This window comes from Lepisma saccharinum, chromosome 22 (assembly GCF_977018435.1).
Source record: "Lepisma saccharinum chromosome 22, izLepSacc3.1, whole genome shotgun sequence".
Classification (NCBI taxonomy): Eukaryota; Metazoa; Arthropoda; class Insecta; order Zygentoma; family Lepismatidae; genus Lepisma; species Lepisma saccharinum.
In genome coordinates, this window is record NC_139250.1 from 43,393,717 (window position 1) to 43,413,499 (window position 19,783).

Consider the following 19,783-nt stretch of genomic DNA (forward strand, 5'->3'; position numbering starts at 1 on the left):
AATTATTTTTTGTTCTCCAATATTTCATTGAATTTAAAATATTTAAGTAGTTTAAATAGAATAGTAAGTTGTGGGCTTAGTGGTAACTAAAAGTTCTTAAATCAATGGTTTTTAATTTTTTTATTACAAGCATAGTATCTATTATTTTATTGATTAGTAGAATAATTTTATTGTTATTGGGGATAATATTTTTAATTAAGGATGTTACAATTTTTATTGAGTGAAATATTGTTAATTTGAATAGTTCTAGCATTATTATAACAATATTATTTGATTGGATATCTTTAATTTTTATAGGGTTAGTTATATATATCTCTTCTATGGTTATTAATTATAGAGGTTCTTATATGGAGGGAGACTATAATATAAATCGATTTATTATTTTAGTCTTATTATTTGTTGGGTCTATAATGTTTTTAATTATTTCTCCTAATATTATTAGAGTTATTTTAGGATGAGATGGTCTAGGATTGGTTTCTTACTGTCTAGTAATTTATTATCAGAATGCTCGTTCCTATTCTGCTGGGATATTAACTGCTCTATCCAATCGAATTGGTGACGTGTTTATTTTGTTATCTATTGCTTGAATATTAAATTATGGTAGATGGAATTATATTTATTATTTATGATTAGTTTCTGATTTTGATATAATATTAATTACTAGATTTATTATTATTGCTGGAATAACAAAGAGTGCACAAATTCCGTTTTCTGCGTGGTTGCCGGCAGCTATAGCTGCACCAACCCCAGTCTCTGCATTAGTTCATTCTTCTACTTTGGTTACTGCTGGAGTTTATTTATTAATTCGTTTTGGAGACATATTGATATATACTGTTTTTGGTAGGGTACTTTTATTATTATCTGGACTAACTATATTTATAGCTGGGATTGGTGCTAATTTTGAATATGACTTAAGGAAAATTATTGCTTTGTCTACATTAAGACAGCTTGGTTTAATAATATTAACATTATCTATGGGATTAAAGGAGTTATCATTTTTTCACTTGTTAACACACGCTATATTTAAGTCTTTATTGTTTTTATGTGCTGGTGTATTAATTCATATTATAGGGGATGTTCAGGATATTCGTTGTATGGGGGGATTAATTAATAAAATACCAATAACTATTTCTTGTATAATAGTTTCTAGTCTTGCCCTATGTGGAATACCATTTTTGGCTGGATTTTATTCTAAGGATTTAATTTTGGAAATATTAAGTATATCTTCTTTTAATTTAGTAATATTTGTTTTATTATGAATTTCTACGGGTATAACCATAGCCTATAGTTTTCGATTAAATTATTATTTAGCTGGTAAGTCTTATAGAGGTACATCATTTCAATTCTTTTCTGATGAGGGGGGGTGAGGTATATTTAAAGGTATATTAGGATTACTACTATTATCCGTTGTAGGGGGTTCTGGGTTAATATGATTACTTTTTCCTTCTATTTTTGTTGTTATTATCCCCCTTAATTTGAAAATAGGGGCAGTTATTTGTATTTTATTGGGGGGTGAATTGGATATAATATTACATCTTTTTTGTTTGATGTTTATCCATTTTTTAATAATAAAATAATATATTATTTATTAGGAGGAATATGATTTTTACCTTATTTATCATCTGGTGGATTAATTGGTAGTTCATTTATTACTGGGGGTTTATATATTAAGGCTATTGATTATGGATGAAGTGAACTTATGGGGGGGCAGGGAGTGTATAAATATATAAGGAGTGGTTCTTTAAATATTCAACTAATACATTCTAATTATTTTAATATTTATTTTATATTTTCATTTTTAATAGTAATTTTATTAATACTTTATGTGTGTTTATATAGCTTATAATAAAGCATAATATTGAAGTTATTAGGAAGAATAAAATAATTCTGTAAACATTTCTTGAACTTATTTAAAGTTCAGCTTTATCATGAAAAGATAATGTAACTTTATACTAAAGAAATAATGTTAAGAGTATTAATGGAATTTCACCACTAAGGATGGAAGTTAGCAGCCCCCACTTAATAATATATATACCCCTTAACTGAGGAGATAACCCTAATTTTATTATTAACATTAATATGCCGCCTTTCTTTGGCTTCAGTCAAGTAAGCAAGGGTAATATATACCAATTTATTCAGGTCGAAACTGATTGCTCTTGCTTCTTGCTTAATAAAGTAAATTGAATAATTCAATACCTTTTGAATGCAACTCAAATGTTATTATTAACTATTACTCTAGTATGCTCATTCTAGTGATCCTTGGGTTCATTCATGATACAAACCTAAAAGTAAAATTAATAGAAATAGGAGTCTAACACATAGTCAATATATTAATTTTGAATTAGTAATAATAACTGTTATTGGTAATAGTAATACAATTTCTACATCAAAAATTAGAAAAATTACTGCAATTAGAAAAAATTTTATAGAGAATGGGATTCGTGCTGAGGATTTTGGGTCAAATCCACATTCAAATGGTGATCTTTTTTCTCGGTCTGTAATTATTTTTTTTGATAGTAGTGTGGATAATATTATTACAATTGATGTGATTACTATAATTAATAATGAAGTACTTATAATTATATTAATTATTTACTTTATTTTATTATAACCTTTTTAATTGGAAGTTAAATGTACTTTAAATATACTAAGTAAACTATCTACCTCATCAATAAATTGAAATATAAAGGAATAATCATACTACATCTACGAAGTGTCAATATCATGCTGCTGCCTCAAACCCGAAGTGATGTGTTGGTGAAAAATGACATGAGATGTGTCGAGCTAAACATACTCCTAGGAATGTTGATCCAATAATAACATGTAGTCCGTGAAATCCTGTTGCTATAAAGAATGTAGATCCATATACTGCATCAGCAATAGTAAATGGGGACTCATAGTATTCATATGCTTGAAGAATAGTAAAATATACTCCTAATATTAATGTTAATATAAGTGCTTGCATTGTATGTGAATGATTTTTTTCTAATAGTCTATGATGAGCTCATGTTACTGTTACCCCTGAGGCTAACAGAATTGCTGTATTTAATAAAGGTACTTGTATTGGGTTAAATGGAGTAATCCCCCTTGGGGGTCATATTATTCCTAGTTCAATTGTTGGAGACAAACTTCTATGGAAAATGCTCAAAAAAATGATACGAAAAATAGTACTTCTGAAATAATAAATAAAATTATACCTCATCGTAGCCCTATTATAACTTGATTTGTATGTAATCCTTGATATGTTCCTTCTCGTGAAATATCTCGTCATCATTGAATTATTGTAAGGAGTATTGTTGTTATCCCTATTAATAATAGTATTATATTTTGTTGATGAAATCATCTAATTATCCCTGTTGTTAATATTATTGCTCTAAGGGCTCCTGTTACTGGTCATGGACTTTGGTCTACTAAGTGATATGGGTGATTTTGATTTGCTGACATTAGTTATTTTGACTCTCTAGAATAAATAGCAATTAATAAGGCAAATACGTAAGATTGAATAAATGCTACGGCTGTTTCTATAATAATTAATATAACTTGTGCTAAAATTAGTATTGAAATCCCAATAACTTCTAATATTGTTCCTGCATTTCCAATTATTGATATTATTAAATGGCCAACTATTATATTGGCTGCTAATCGTACTGATAGAGTTATTGGACGAATTAGGTTTCTAATAATTTCAATCCCTACTATAATTGGTATTAATAGTGCTGGCACACCTTCCGGCACTAGGTGTGCTAATATATGTTTTGTATTATTAATTCACCCGAATAACATAAATGATAATCATATTGGTAGGGCCAGGGTTAGGGTAAAGACTAAGTGGCTTGATCTAGTAAATACATAGGGTAATAATCCTATTGAATTATTAAATAGAATTATTGAAAATATACTAATAAATATTAGAGTTCTTCCTTGATGGCTAATTATTCCTAAAAATGTTTTAAATTCTTCATGTAGTTTTACTATTATTATATTATATAATATAGAGGTTCGTGATTGTATTAACCAAAATGGGGCTGGAATTATTAATAATCCCAAGAATGTTCTTATTCAATTTAGTGATATATTTATAACTGATGATGTTGGGTCAAATGATGAGAATAATCTTGTTATCATTTTCAGTATTTAATTTTTGGTTTATTTTCTATCCTAAAATTATTATTATTTAATAATTTATTATAGTTATAATAGTTGACAATTAAAAATAAAAAATAAATTAATATAAATATTGTGAATAAAATAATTCAGTTTAATGGGTATATTTGTGGGATAAAAAAGTATCTACGAGGATAATTTAGGGTTGACATTCCTATGTTATTATATATTAACTAACTCTTTTCATTAGAAGTAGTTGTTATATTACTATTTTGTGGTTTAAGAGACCATTACTTACTTTTCAGTCATCTAATGATTCTTGTATAATTTTTATTAATCAACTAATAAAAGATTTGTGAGTTGTAGTTTCAACAATAATTGGTATAAATCTATGATTAGACCCACAAATTTCTGAACACTGTCCAAAAAAGAGACCAATTCGACTAATATTTACCCCTGCTTGGTTAAGTCGCCCTGGAGTGGCATCTATCTTAATTCCTATAGATGGTATGGCCCATGAATGTAATACATCTGCAGATGTAGTTAACACTCGAATATCTATATTAATTGGTAGTACTGTTCGATTATCTACGTCTAATAATCGAAACGAGTTTAAAGATATTTCATTTGTTGGGGATATATATGAATCAAATTCTGCCTTTATAAAATCTGAGTATTCATAACTTCAATATCATTGATGCCCAATAGTTTTAAGTGTTAATGAAGGTTGATTAATTTCATCTAATAAATATAATAAACGTAAAGAAGGTAGGGCAATAAAAATTAGGGTAATTGCTGGTATAATTGTTCATATTGTTTCTAATATTTGTCCTTCTAAAAGTATTCGATTTGTTAATTTGTTATTAAATAATGATGCTATTAAATATCCTACTAATACTGTAATTATAATTAAAATTAATATTGTGTGGTCATGGAAAAATATTATTTGTTCTATTAGTGGGGAGGATCTATCTTGTAGTCCTATTTGATTTCAGGTTGCCACTTTTAAGTAAGGGATATCCCTTATATTTGAAGCTTAAATTCAATGCACTTCTCTGCCACCTTAAATATTAGTTGTTAGTAAGGAGTATTGGAAGTTCTGAATATGTATGTTCAGAAGGAGGTGACATTTGATATCACTCGATTGATGATGCTTGTTGTAGATTAAATAATGTTGGTCGGGCGCTTGTTATACCTTCTCAGGTAGTAAAAATTATAATAATTACTGCTGTAAATGATAAGATTGATCCTAATCTTGAAACAATATTTCATATTACATATGCATCTGGATAATCCGAATATCGTCGTGGTATTCCTCTTAATCCTAGAAAATGTTGTGGAAAGAATGTTAGGTTGACTCCAATAAATATTGAGATGAATTGGATTTTTAACCAATCTGGATTTATTATTACTCCTGTAAATAGTGGGAATCAATGTACTAGTCCTGCTATGATAGCAAATACTGCTCCTATAGACAATACATAGTGAAAATGTGCTACAACATAGTATGTATCATGTAGTACAATATCTAGTGATGAATTTGCTAATACTACTCCTGTTAATCCTCCTATCGTAAATAAGAAAATAAATCCCAATGCTCATAATATTGATGGGGAGTAATTAATTTGTGTCCCATGTAATGTTGCAATTCTTCTAAATACCTTAATTCCTGTTGGTACAGCAATAATTATTGTGGCTGCAGTAAAATATGCTCGTGTATCAACGTCTATTCCTACAGTAAATATATGATGTGCCCATACAATAAATCCTAGGAATCCAATTGCTATTATTGCATAAATTATTCCTAGAACTCCAAATGTTTCTTTTTTACCTCTTTCTTGAGTTACAATATGTGAAATTATTCCAAATCCTGGTAGAATCAGGATATATACTTCTGGATGTCCAAAAAATCAGAATAAATGTTGATATAAGATTGGATCTCCACCACCAGATGGATCAAAAAATGAGGTATTTAAGTTTCGATCTGTTAATAATATGGTAATTGCTCCTGCCAGGACTGGTAGTGATAATAACAGTAGAACTGCAGTAATTACTACTGATCATACAAATAATGGTACTCGTTCTATAGGTATTCCTATAGTTCGTATATTAATTACTGTTGTAATAAAGTTTACTGCCCCTAGAATAGAGGATACTCCTGCTAAATGTAATGAAAAAATTGATAAATCAACAGAGGCTCCAGCATGTGCAATTCCTGCAGATAGGGGAGGATATACTGTTCAACCAGTTCCTGCACCACTTTCTACAATTCTTCCTGATAATAGTAGAGTTAATGATGGGGGTAGTAATCAAAATCGTATATTATTTAATCGTGGGAAGGCTATGTCTGGGGCTCCAATTATTAAAGGTACTAACCAGTTTCCAAATCCCCCAATTATAATGGGTATTACTATGAAAAAAATTATAATAAATGCGTGTGCAGTTACAATTACATTGTAGATTTGGTCATCTCCAATTAAACTTCCTGGTTGGCCTAATTCTATACGGATTAAGATTCTTAATGATGTTCCAACTATTCCTGATCATACCCCGAAAATTAAATATATTGTACCAATATCTTTATGGTTAGTAGAAAATAATCATCGTTGCAAGAATGAGATGACTGAAGTTTTATAGGTGATAAACTGTAAATTTATTTATGAGTTTTAAACTCTCTCATTAAATTTTGGCTTTATAGTTAAGAATAATAATTTTGAACTGCAATTTCAGGGTGATACACTATATGTATTAAGGCCTAAAAGATGCCCCTTATTTATGACTTTGAAGGTCATTAGTTTAAAATTAACTTAAGACCTTATAAAGATTTTATAAAGATATATAAATTGGTTGAATTATAGGTAGTCCACACACTGCAAGAAAAATTGTAATTACCGATAATACTTGTTCTTTTAAATTTAACGGTTTGTTGTTAGTAATATTTCATATATTAGTTTTATAATTTATTAAAATTGATGTAAGTGAGGTTCGTAAGTAATAGTATAGGGTTAATAGTGATATACTAATTAGAATTAGAATTATAATTAATTGTTTAAGGTTGGTTGTTTGAATAATAACTAGCCATTTTGGTAAGAATCCTAGTAGGGGTGGTAGTCCACCAAGAGATAATATTGATATAAATAAAGACATCTTTTTGATGGGGGGAAGTTTCAATATAAACAATTGATGGATATAGTATGTTTTGTTTATTGAAAATAGTATAATGGTAGAGGTGGTTATAAGGATGTATAGTAGTAAATATGTTAATCAGGTGTTATCTTCTGACGCTATTCTTAGGATAATCCATGATATGTGGTTAATTGATGAAAAGGCTATAATTTTTCGTAATGAGGTTTGATTTAATCCTCCAATTGCCCCAATAATTGCTGATGTTCTAATTGTTAAAATTAGAATTATACTTAAATTGTCAATTACATATCTAAGTAATGTTGATGGAGCAATTTTTTGAATAGTTGTTATTACTAGACAGTTAATTCATGTCATTCCTTCTATAACTTCTGGTATTCAAATGTGAAATGGAGCAGCTCCTATTTTTATTAATAAAGCTATAATTAGAAGTTGGGTTTGTATATTGAAATTTACAGCATTAATTATAATTAATGCTGCGGCCAAAATTATTGATGATGCTAATGCTTGGATTAGAAAATATTTAAGTGATGCTTCTGTGTTTCGTTGATTATTTGGTGTGGAAATTAATGGAATAAAAGATATTAAATTAATTTCTAAGCCTATCCAGGCTCCATATCATGAGGTGGAATTTTTGCTTGTTTCGTTAAGATCACACTAATCTCAAGCCGTTCACGATGAATACGTAGGCGGAGATATGAACTACAACCAATTTTCTAAATTCTGCTCTTCGTGCTAGAACCAAGATGACTTCGGATTCGTGACGATCGACATGACGAGGAAACCGAAGGACGGAAAGTACAGAAACAAAATCAACGACTTTTTCAATGTTGCGACGTTGTGAGAAACGACGTATATAAATAACACTATGGCAAAACGAAAAATCGAAGACGAGAACCTCAAATTGCGCTAATATTTCGTTAAGCGGTGCAAGGGGTGGAAATCCGAGAATCGTGGAATTTACGAAGAGAAGAAACGTCAGGATCAACCTATCATCGATACTATCAGCGGTCTCGGTAAAGAAATAAAAAATGTCACGGAACAGAACAAGGATCTCATCACGGAACTCGTACCTCTTGCCGCTCGAAATTACGAAGATTATCCTCCGACGCCTCTCTCTAGCATTCACACTCCTCTCGAACTTCCGAAACGTCAAGCCATAGGAAGCACTTCATCTTCTTCGGATAACATTGAGGTGGGTCCTTTGGCGAGAGATTACACAGTGCAACAAATTTGAACTTTGTGTCTTGCCGCGAGATGAAAGAAGGTGTTCTTTACTAAATCAAATACGCTGATTTAGAAAATGAAATCAGAAATGTTCCATCACGTACCAATTTTTCTGGAAAAGATATGCTACATGTACCACTTAGCCTATATTTCATATAGTAAGCAATTTATTGCAATTCATGAGAAACAAAGTAGCAATTTTCTCGACACTTGGAAATGACTCCATTACAGTACAGGAGGAACCTGTAGCTGGATAGAATACAAGCATGTAACAAAATTAATGGTTTGTATTACAAAACATAAAAAAGGTACGAGAAAGCTGCAAAAAGCTTCAAATGTATATATAAATTAGTAAAATGTCCTGGAAACTTTCCGTTTGTGGGTGGATGGTGAAACATCTTGTAGGAGTGTCCAGCAGTAATCTGCTGAAAGGTTTGGTGACAATCTTCCCTTATATTGTCTTTCCATAGCAGCAATATCTTGGTAAAATCGCTCATGTTCGTCACTCACATCTCCGAGATTCGGTGGAGAAAAATCCAAATGAGAATGCAGGAAATGTATTTTCAAAGACATGTTCCACCCCATAGCCTTGTAACAGTCCAGCATGTGTTCCGTCAGTTCCCTGTAATTGTCAGACCTGACGTTACCCAAGAAATTGTTGCATACATCTTTGAAGGCAAGATGTATCTGTATCTGTCAGCAACTCTTCAAATGTTATGTCATTCAAGTCACGAATCTGAGGCACAATGAAAATACCTTCTTTAATTTTTGCAGTACTAATCGCAGTAAATTTGGACAGTAAAAATGAAAACCCCTGCCATCTTTTTCCATTGCTTTCACAAAATTCTTCATGAAACCCAATTTCAGATGGAGCGGTGGTAACAGCACACTGTCTTTGTCAACAAGGGGTTCATGCCAATTCTGCCTGTGACAATGGCTGTAGTTGGGGCTGTGATGTAGATGGCATGTAATTAAGATCTTCGTGATCTATTGGTTGGTCACTACCATCGTCTCTTTCATCTTCCAGTGTCCATAGTGTCCATTCCGTTGGTGGTTTTGGAACTGGGAGAGAATCAGAATGCGGAACTGGGCGCACTGCATATTCCAAATTTGGATATGAAACTGTGTGTTTTGATTTACTTGAGATTCCAGTTACTTTCGTTAAACAAAAGTAGAAATCTGTTATGTGGTCTCTAGGTTCCCTCCACAACTGTGGTACAGCAAATGGCATAGATGGGTGGGTTGCATGCAATCAGCCTCTTAAATAGCAAGAGCAACGTGAGCAACAGTTCTGTGGTGCCCAAAAATTACCCTCATCTGCCTTTGATTCAAAATACAACTCCTACGCCTTTTTGACAAGCGGGGAAATGGGATGTCTTTGGGAATTCATCGTAAACTCACCACACACATATCAGAAAAGGTTTGGTAAATTAACAAACTTCCTAGCCATCGCTGAACAAAAGAAACACGCGAACACGCACAAACAGCATTCTTCACTTTAGGGGTTTTGCAAGACACACACTGCTGGAACAGATACTGAGTGATCCCACTAGCAACTGACTGTTGCAAATAACTGCAACTCCACTATATCTTGCTATACCGCAACCAAGTGGCTATCTATCCCTTTTCTCTCCACCCCCTCCCCTATGCATTGTCGAACCCTAATAACAAGCTGTGGTGATAAGTGCTCCGACAACAATAACATGCAGTCGTGCGCTGATAAAATTGCGTTTCCAGAGAAAAGTTTAGGTGATAGCGGAAAACAGTTTTCACTATCGTCATCAGGGCACCGAACTCCATAGGAATCACATGATTTTAATCTGCGGCAATTTTCACTGTCGCACAGTGTTACCTGAGTACCGCGAAATTGGACAAGGACGAGGTATTCGGATTGTGCCCGAGCATGGAAACTAACGATGGAGTGATTTGGAAAATTGGAAAATCTAAAGTTACGTTCGAAGGAGACGACGTAAAAATTAATTTAGGCGAAAGAGATAGTTGGTCCAGGTATCCCGGTACGGATGGACTTTATGAACTCATCAACAAAAAATATCCTAAAGATTACAGGGATGAATATTATCAAAGTTACACGGACATTTTAATATTGTCGGATGCTCTGTATCAAAACAACGACGCTTCTCAGAATCGAGTGAAATCTAGCAGTGGAGAAAAATACAGGAATCTCATCAAACCTATTTGGAACGACATAAAAAGTGGAAGCGGCGTCAAACGCTACAACACGTTACCGAAGGAATTCGTTTGGGTTGACGTCGTTAGGAAACTCGTGGATCGTTTACTTGTCATAGCAGGCGAAGAAAATGCAGGCAACCGTAACTTTTACAACGAGAAAGTAGGGTTCATGGACATGATCAGCACCAAACTCTCCAACTTCATCGTGAACGACAGTAAAGGAATTGGGTATCTGATCAAAATAATCAACACTCTACCGCCGAAGTTTTGGAACGTTGCAGAAGGCAAGGGACTCTTTAACGACATAATATACAAATTACCGTTCGAAATGCATATTCCAGGTTATCAGTACTGCGGACCGGGAACCAAATACGAACAACGTTTGAAAAAAGGAGACAGGGGAGTGAATCCGTTGGACGCCGCATGCAAAGATCATGACATCGCTTACAATATACAAACAATTCTAGATGTATGCCAGGAAGCAGATAAAAAATTGGAACATGCAGCATTCCTAAGATTCATAAGCAGGGACGCTTATCTGGGTGAAAGGGTCGCAGCGTTGGGCACGAACATCGCCATGAACACGAAACGAAAATTAGGATGGGGATTGTAACCGATCGTCAAAAAAAAAAAATTACCAGATCACAGAGACAAATTTTCCCCCCAGAATATATATAAATAACACTTCGCAAAAAAATCATAATTCGACTTACCACTCGAATTTTTGCACAAAATATTTACGTTCACGTTCGATGGAGGTGAAGTAGATTTTAAAAACGCATCAAATTGTGCAAAGTAACGCCGGAATTTCGATCACCGTGCGAGACGATTCTCTTGAACCACCTCCGAAAAATAAGCAGAATAAAATGTTCCGATCCCAAGACTCTTTTCCGAGCTGCAAACAAAAAATTAGATTATAAATTGGACGAACTTCACAAGGGGAGGCAGGGGAGGAGACGATTGGTATGAGTCAAACGCAGAAACAGAAAATATTATCAATCACATGATAGCATTAGGAGAAGTAGATTTTTATCTTCGGTATATAAATAACACTCCGCAAAAAGAAACTCCAGTAGCTTATCATGAATGGACAATCATTAGACGCTCGAGCATTGAAACAAATGCTAAATTCATCAGTCGAGTATTTAGAAATTCAGGAATTGGAATTGGGCAAACCTTACGCGATAACTGCCGGTGAAATTGCTGCAACCCGGTATGGTCCCAAAGTGCGTCTATTGCTCGACGGTAAATATAGCCTAGTTTTACCAGATCGATACGATAACATGTTTTCTGATCAGAAGCTATTTTTTTAATTGAGAATAAAACTCGAATTGTGTACAAGGAGACAAAGGAACTTCCTGGTAACAAATCGAAGCATGTAATAGAATTTGTTCAATAGAGACAAAAAGATAACACACCTGCGAAGAAATTCATAGACTTAGCAAAAAAAATCTACGAGACAAAAAAAATTCCCAGAATATATAAATAACATACCGTCAAAATAAAAATTACAAAAACTCATAGACCTAACAAAAATCTACAAGAAGACAAAGAAAATCCCGGAATATATAAATAACAAATCGTCAAAATAAGAAATTATAAAAACTCATAGACCTAGCAAATAAATCTACGAGATCACAGAAAAAAAAATATCGCGCTGAGTGAGACTCTATAAATAACATAGCATCATCATGAACCCCAAGGGTGTTATTTACCAAGTACCGAACTCGATTCTAAAAACTTTGGGTGCCCTCGACGGGTTACTCACCAAGAAACAGCTCGAAAAGAAACGTTCTTGCTTGTCCAAAGGTCACGGAATGTAATTGTTGCTAGGCACTCCTCAATTGAAAAGATTGCAGTGCAGCCTTCGAGGAAAAGGACACACACGGGAGGTTTCATATTCAGCATTCCAGCGATTTTAGCAGGTTTGGGTGCCGTGGAAAGTTTGGAAGGTGGAAGCGCGGCCATAGCAAAAAGCGTAATCGACACGAAAAAGATCAAGGCGAAATTGGAAGAACAGAAACGTCACAATCTGGCCATGGAGAAAAAAGATAAAGGCGTCTTGAGCAAGTTAAAAAAAAAGAAGCGCTCAGTAACCGCGACATTGAATCTGTGATTGAACCGTTGGGAATCAAACACTTCAGAGGAGTTTTCTTGTCCCTCCACCATAAGAAAAAAATAGTGTGGAGTCGTCAACTTGGACAGTTACAAAAATCCGGGCACGCACTGGATATTCAAACGCGTTCGTTTTCGATTCTTTCGGAGGTGTTCCTCCTGCAAATTTAATAAATTATATAAAAATTAATAATTTAAATTAATTTTAAACATCTACTACATCGAAGAAAGAATCCAAGGGTTCGAGGAAGTGAACTGCGGTCATCGGTGTCTCTCCATGTTAATGTTTCTCTCTAAAATAAATAGCCCTTCGATTCAAGATTTCCAGAAACCTGTTCCATTTGATACACGATGGGAGTGTTCCATCTCACGAGTAAAACTTCGGTTTTGAAACTCAGGTTGCACGACGATATCTTCTATCCGAAATGTATAGCTTTGCGTGCTTTTTACAGCAAGTACCTGATTCCCAACATCACAAAACATAATAATAGGATTACAGTAGGAAATGAAAAAAAAAATAGCATAACACCCGGTCAGAACAATTTGTCAACATTGCAAGCTCAGTTACCTAGAGGTGTGTTACTGTCACAAATCTCCGTTACGCATAGAGTGGAATTGGTTCTGCGACCGAAACAGTCTATCTGGGTACACTCGGTGAACTTTTGGGTTTCGAGAACAACACAAAACTCGAACCTGGAATCAAACACATAGGTGGGAATATTCCTAAATTCTTGGCCATAGAGACTGAAAGTACATTGCAACGTAGCAGAAGGAATGATCACAAAATCTGAAGGAATCGGAAGTCACAAACAAACGGGAATCATCGCAACTTTCAAACCAAATTCCGAATTCATAGAACCGATCACCTTCCCGACCTCGTAGCCGATCTATTTTCCGGTATGCCGCAACAGAATCGACCAGATTGACTTAGTGGTGACATACGAAAAAGGTGAGATTGTGGATTTCGCAGGAGCAACGTCAACGGCCATCGTGGAAATCAATATATAAATAACTACTACAATTTTGCAAATCGAAAGTTACGAGTTGAAATCTTTACCTCCCAACCGTCGCACGTTCGCCAATATCTACGAACCGAACCGAGATATAGAGGTGAACATCGACGTCGGGGATGGATTCGTTCATCCTCACAGAGCAGACCTGTACGTTAAATTCGAAGTGGTGAAAAAGAAAGAGGAGAAGCGTTTCGCCCAAAGCAAATTTGAAACTCGTGGACAACTTCGTACCCTACCTGTTCTCGCAGGTCGAAGTGAGAAAACATGGAACGGTCATCGATAGAGTCGATTATCCAGGAAACACTTCCACGGCAGTGGGAACGTTGAAACTTTCGAAAACAGATGCCACTTACTACCAAGCGGGAGGATTCGAAGCGGGAACGAAAATATCAACGAAAAGTCACATGGTACTGTTTCCCATGCGTCTACTTTCGGGTTTCTTCTCGGACTACAAGGAGATCATGTGAAAAGGAGGTCTAATGCGATACAGTAACTTGGGTCCGGAGGGGATCACTCCGCTTCCAAACACTCTGCCCGAAGCAGCAAAATGCGTGATCCAGACAATGGAATTGAGAATGCCGGTGGTAGAATAAGAAACGAATTACGCTCTGAAGTACAAAGTGGAAATCTTGAAAAATCCACAGGTGCCCGTTCATTTTTACGGTTACCAGTGCGTGCAGAAACCTGCTTCCGGCAACCATTACGAATTCGACGTCACGACGCAGTTCAACAACATACAGTTCGACATGCCAGATTTCGTCATAGTACTCTTCCAGACCGGGAGGGACAACAACCAGGAAAAAGATTCCAGCAAGTTCGACAACTACAAGATCAAGAACGCATACCTCAAGAACGGCAGGAACGAAGTGTTGCCGCGTGAAAATTACAATCTGAACATAGCAGAAGACGAGTATCTCAAATTATACGAAGCGTACACAGATTACAAAAGAGTGATCGAGGGAAAGGTAGACGTATACTATACACCCAGCGAATTCAAATCACAAGTCAAGAGTTCAAGACACAAGTTCATAATCAACACATCGAAAAGAAAACAAGTCGTGGTCAACGATCGCACATATCGTGTGCGAATTTCACGATACAATCCCCGACGACACGTTGTGCAGCGTAATCCTGGTGGTAAAGAAATCTTTCGTCCAAGACGTCAAGAACGAGAGGATCACGGAACATATTTAAAAACTAACGCAAGTAGAAAGTTTCTTTCATATCATTTCTAGAAAAAAAAATCCAATAAAATTGTCAAAAATTACAAAAATCGTAAAATCGCGATCGTATCTAGGAATGTTGAGGTATGTTATTTATATAGAATTTCTAGGGGACAGCAAATAAAAAGTTTCCGATCACATAAAATATTCAACGTGTTTATATTTTGTCAAAGAATGCAAAATTTCACCACCAATTCTATTTAGATTGGAGAAACCTATTCTCATATTTTTTCCGAACTTTCAATCGGCACCTCCATTGTTATTTACTTTACTCTATTTTAAATTTTTTCCATTACCAAATTTTTTTACCACAAGGTTCCTAAATGACATGTTTTTTTGGTGAAAAAAAGTCGACAGAAAATTCCAATATTCGTTTTTTTTGCTCGCCTTTCAAAAATTACGCGAAATTAAAAAATCGCGAGAGTATCTCTCCCTGTCGAAATATTTGAAATGTGTTCTTTTCAAGCCGCGTTGAAAAACATAAAGTTTCGAAAACACACACACGGGTCGATGTGTACGAAATATTTATTTTTTTGGTCCACCAAAAGTTTTATGATTGCTCGGAGGTTCAGAAGAAACGTAAAAAAATAGTACTTCGTAGAAGATTACTCCGTGGGCCAATCGAGGACTTGAAAAATCAAAATAAAAAAATACATTGTAGAAGATTACTCTGAGGGCCCTCGAGGTTCGAACATAACGTGAAAAATAAAAAAGTACATCGTAGAAGATTACTCTAAGGGCCCTTCTTACTTATGATGAAATTCTTACTTAGGATTGTTTGAAACAATCTTTTTATACTACTGGTATAACTAACTCATGAAGGATCGTAAAAAAAGAGAATAGGTTAAGTTATATCACATAAGATCGTAAAAAGTCATAAGGGAAAAAAACAAATACAAAAACAACCCTTGTAGGTTAACTTAGCCCTTAAAAGATCGTAAAAACAAAAGTAGCGATGCATTTCGACCAAGAAAATGGAAAACGACCAAAAAGATGCCGCAAAAAATACCAATTTATACTACTTGTGTGCATACACGACACTAACAAACGAAAATTAAGAACAAAAACTTATTCTATCTCATAAAAATACACATTGGTACTTGAAACTAAAGTTATTTTTAAATTTCAATATCGAGACACTAAAACGTGACACCATACACCCATTTTTTTCGATTTATCAAAAATACTAGTATATTAACTGTAGCAATTGATAAAACATTTCTGAGGGAACAAATGAAATTATTATTCACGATCTCGAAATATTCAGTAAATATCCATGTTATATCCCAATAATGCAAAATAGAGGTACTCTGAAAAACAAAAAGTAACTTGAGGGAATATGGTAAATACAGAATAATATGTCACAATGCCAATATAGTGTTATTCTGGGATCGACAAATATAAGTTTTGAGAAAATTGATTTCATGCAAGGAAATATTACGAAAAGTTGAAAATTACACTGAATTTTTCCTTAATAAATTAACGTTAATATTTTTTATCAGAATGTCAAGGAACAAAATGAATTTACCCATAGCCAATCGACACAATATTTACAAATGTTGTAGATAATTGTCCATGTGTCCTTAGAAATATTGATCTATCTAGTTATGCATATTACATAACACAATACAAGATCAACAGCAGCCTACAAAACTGTTTAGGAAGAAAGCAGTGGCATAAAGTTATTTACATACTTTAAAATAAAGGCAAAGCCCAATATTTACCCTCAATGCCTTATTCCTTATTGTAGTCATACTCATATTTGTGAAAATCCAATTCTGAAGAGAAAATTTCTGGAACTCTACAAACATGGAATGGTCCGTATTTGTTACAAGCCAAAACAGTTCTTTTAACATATTCCTCTTGGTTATATTGGATTCACTAAAAACAAAGAAAATGTATATAAATATGTACATATGTTTACACATACATATTTAGATCTATATATATGGGGTGGGTATATATGTGTGTCCATATATATAATATAGTATATATACAGGGTGATTCAGAATTCCTATTACACACTTCTAGGGATTGTAGAGGGGACTTAGTAGATCAAGTTTCGATAAGGGACCCATTTCAGATCTCATTTCACAGCAAGCAACCCACGTTGACGGAGGGTAACGTCTTCAGTCACCTGATGTCATGTCTGCTGCTTCCAACGTTCTCTGTTTACAATCCTGTGTGCTTTGATCTTCACGTCAGATGCTATTCAATCGTGGCTGCAGACAATTCGCTGTTTACAAGCCGGTGTGCTTCGACCTTCACGTCAGTTGCTATTCAGTCATTGGAAAGACAGTGCAGTATGGTTGAATACACGTTTGCCGGGAACACCAACATGTTGATAATTTACGGCGAAGCTGGACGTAATAGTAGAGTTGCGCAACGTCCGTATGCAGAGCGTTTCCCGCATCGTGTCACTCCATCACATACTATTTTTGCCCAATTAGAGCAATGGCTGCGAGAAACAAGTAACTTCAAGGTTAATGGGGCCGACTGTGGTGCTCCACGGACATGCCGCACTCTCGACGTTGAACTGACGAGAACCCGTCGGCGAGTACTCGCACCATTTCACGTCACACGAATGTGTCTCAGAGCAGCGTCTGGCGTTTTCATCATGACAAGCAGCTTGGCCCGTACCACCCCCAGAGGGTATAGGCAATGGATCCGGCAGATTTTGTACCACGTGTCAATTACTGAGCACGGTTTCTAAACCGTTCTGTCAATTACTGTGCATGGTTTCTAAACCGTTGTGTGGAAGTTCCCGAGTTTCCTCGGCTTGATTTTTACGGATGAAGCTCATTTCACCAGGGATGCTGTTTTCAACACTCGGAACAGCCACATTTGGGATGACGAAAATCCTCGTGCCATATATTCTCATGGATTACAGCAACTGTTTGGCATCAATGTAAAAAGTGCTCCCCTATGCATAGCACCACGCCATGATGGCGTATAGGGGATGTGGGGGTAACGCCCCACACTTTCTTGATCCAGTTGTGAGTGGGGGTGATGTGATCAGCATCAATGTATTGGCTGGTATCATCTATGGTCTTCTGATAGGGTCGTACCTTCTTCCGGGCCCCCTAAAGGGTCCGAGGTACTTCACCTTATTATAAGAAGTATAGACGCAGTTCTTGGACGATGTGCCGCTGCACATTCTCCAGCACATGTGGTTCCAACATGATAGCACACCAGCATACTTTTCAAATGACGTCTGACAACATCTCAATTAAACATACGAAGACAGGTGAATAGGTCGCCGTGGACACACTCCTTGGCCACCACGATCGCCGGATCTAACTCCTCTTGACATTTTCGTATGGGGCCACATGAAGAGTCATGATTATGAGAGTCCTGTAGTGTCGGAGGAAGACATGGTTGCACGATTTTCCGCTGCAGCAGACAGGATTCAGAACACAATAGGTATTTTTGATTGTGTATATGCAAACATCCTTCGGAGGTATACTGTTTGCAATTAACTTCAGGTTCGATCTTTTGTAGTGACGCTGTTAAAGCGGGTGATGTAAAATACTCCCTCTGTCCCATAATTATAGTCCGGTATGGCAAAATGGTAGTACATGAATTACAGACGAAGAGGCAGATGGAAAGCACACGCATGAGGAGAGGCACAGTAGATCAGTCTTCAAGATTGTGAAGAGAAACAACGTGACCTTATCGCAACGAGCTAGAAATACCGCCCAGCCGATTACCAATGATTATGGGACAACAAACAAAGGTGTACCGGACAATAATTATGGGACAGAGGGAGTATGTAATTTTGTCATCTGTGTAGTACCAAAACGGTACTTTTCCGGACATGGGTTCCTTATCAAAACGTGATCTACTAAGTCCACTCTAAAACCCCTAGAAGTGTGTAATAGGAATTCTGAATGAGCCTGTTTTCTTCCTTTAACACCTTCTGTCTTCATCTTGTCCAATGGCTTCCGACATCTCATATTTGTACATGCCGTGGTACTGACGGTCAAGTGGGTCACTTGTTAGTTTGTTTACATATTTTCACATGGCCATATCTTCGTTCCTATGTGCAGTAGATGCATGAGACCAACGGCGTTGTGTTTCTCTGCGTGTGCTCTTTTATATTATGCATGTTATTGTATATCATTCCATTAAAAAAAATATGACTTTGCTCCAGATGCCCCATTTGTCGATATTTTTCGACCCACCCCATACCTCCGATTTATGAGCCCCATTTGATATTATTGTTTCCCGCGAACCTCACATCGCTACTGTTTCTGGTTTCTTCGCTATTTCAGGTGGTACTTTTATGTGCCTCACGCGGTATATATATATATATATATATATATATATATATATATATATATGCATGCTGTTTCTGTGACCGTGTTACATACTTGCACGGATGATGGAAAGGAACAAACCCAATAAAATGAGATAGAGAATCCTGGTCTCGGAAATGTTTTAGTCAAGAGTTACAAGCCAAAACCTTCAAAGGGCAGGCAAACACGCAATTTCAAAAAACTTAAACCGTTAAAACCACTGTGAAATCAACAACAATGTATTAAAAAAAAAGACGTAACAAGAGTTTGAACTGTCACAAACAACTATCTGGAGTTGCAAATACTCTAACCGCTGAGACCGCTCGAAATTCCGCCATGTTGCATTGTATGCTTCTAGCTGCAAGGTGCGGATTCAGAGATATGCGGGACTGCTGATGCTAATATGTCATTTAATTGTAGTATTTTTTTTCATTTAACATTTGCAATACAGTAAGCAGTGACATGTTCA

At 35.3% G+C, this 19,783-nt stretch overlaps 3 pseudogenes; 1 reads left to right on the top strand and 2 right to left on the bottom strand.

Annotated features, from left to right (window-relative positions):
- Window positions 1–104: 104 nt before the first annotated feature.
- LOC146004835 (NADH-ubiquinone oxidoreductase chain 5 pseudogene) lies at window positions 105–1,374 on the top strand (annotated as a pseudogene).
- Window positions 1,375–4,419: 3,045 nt separating this feature from the next.
- Window positions 4,420–5,110, bottom strand: LOC146004837 (cytochrome c oxidase subunit 2 pseudogene; annotated as a pseudogene).
- A 1,934-nt stretch (window positions 5,111–7,044) lies between these two features.
- On the bottom strand, window positions 7,045–9,706 carry LOC146004838 (NADH-ubiquinone oxidoreductase chain 2 pseudogene; annotated as a pseudogene).
- Between the last annotated feature and the right edge of the window lie 10,077 nt (window positions 9,707–19,783).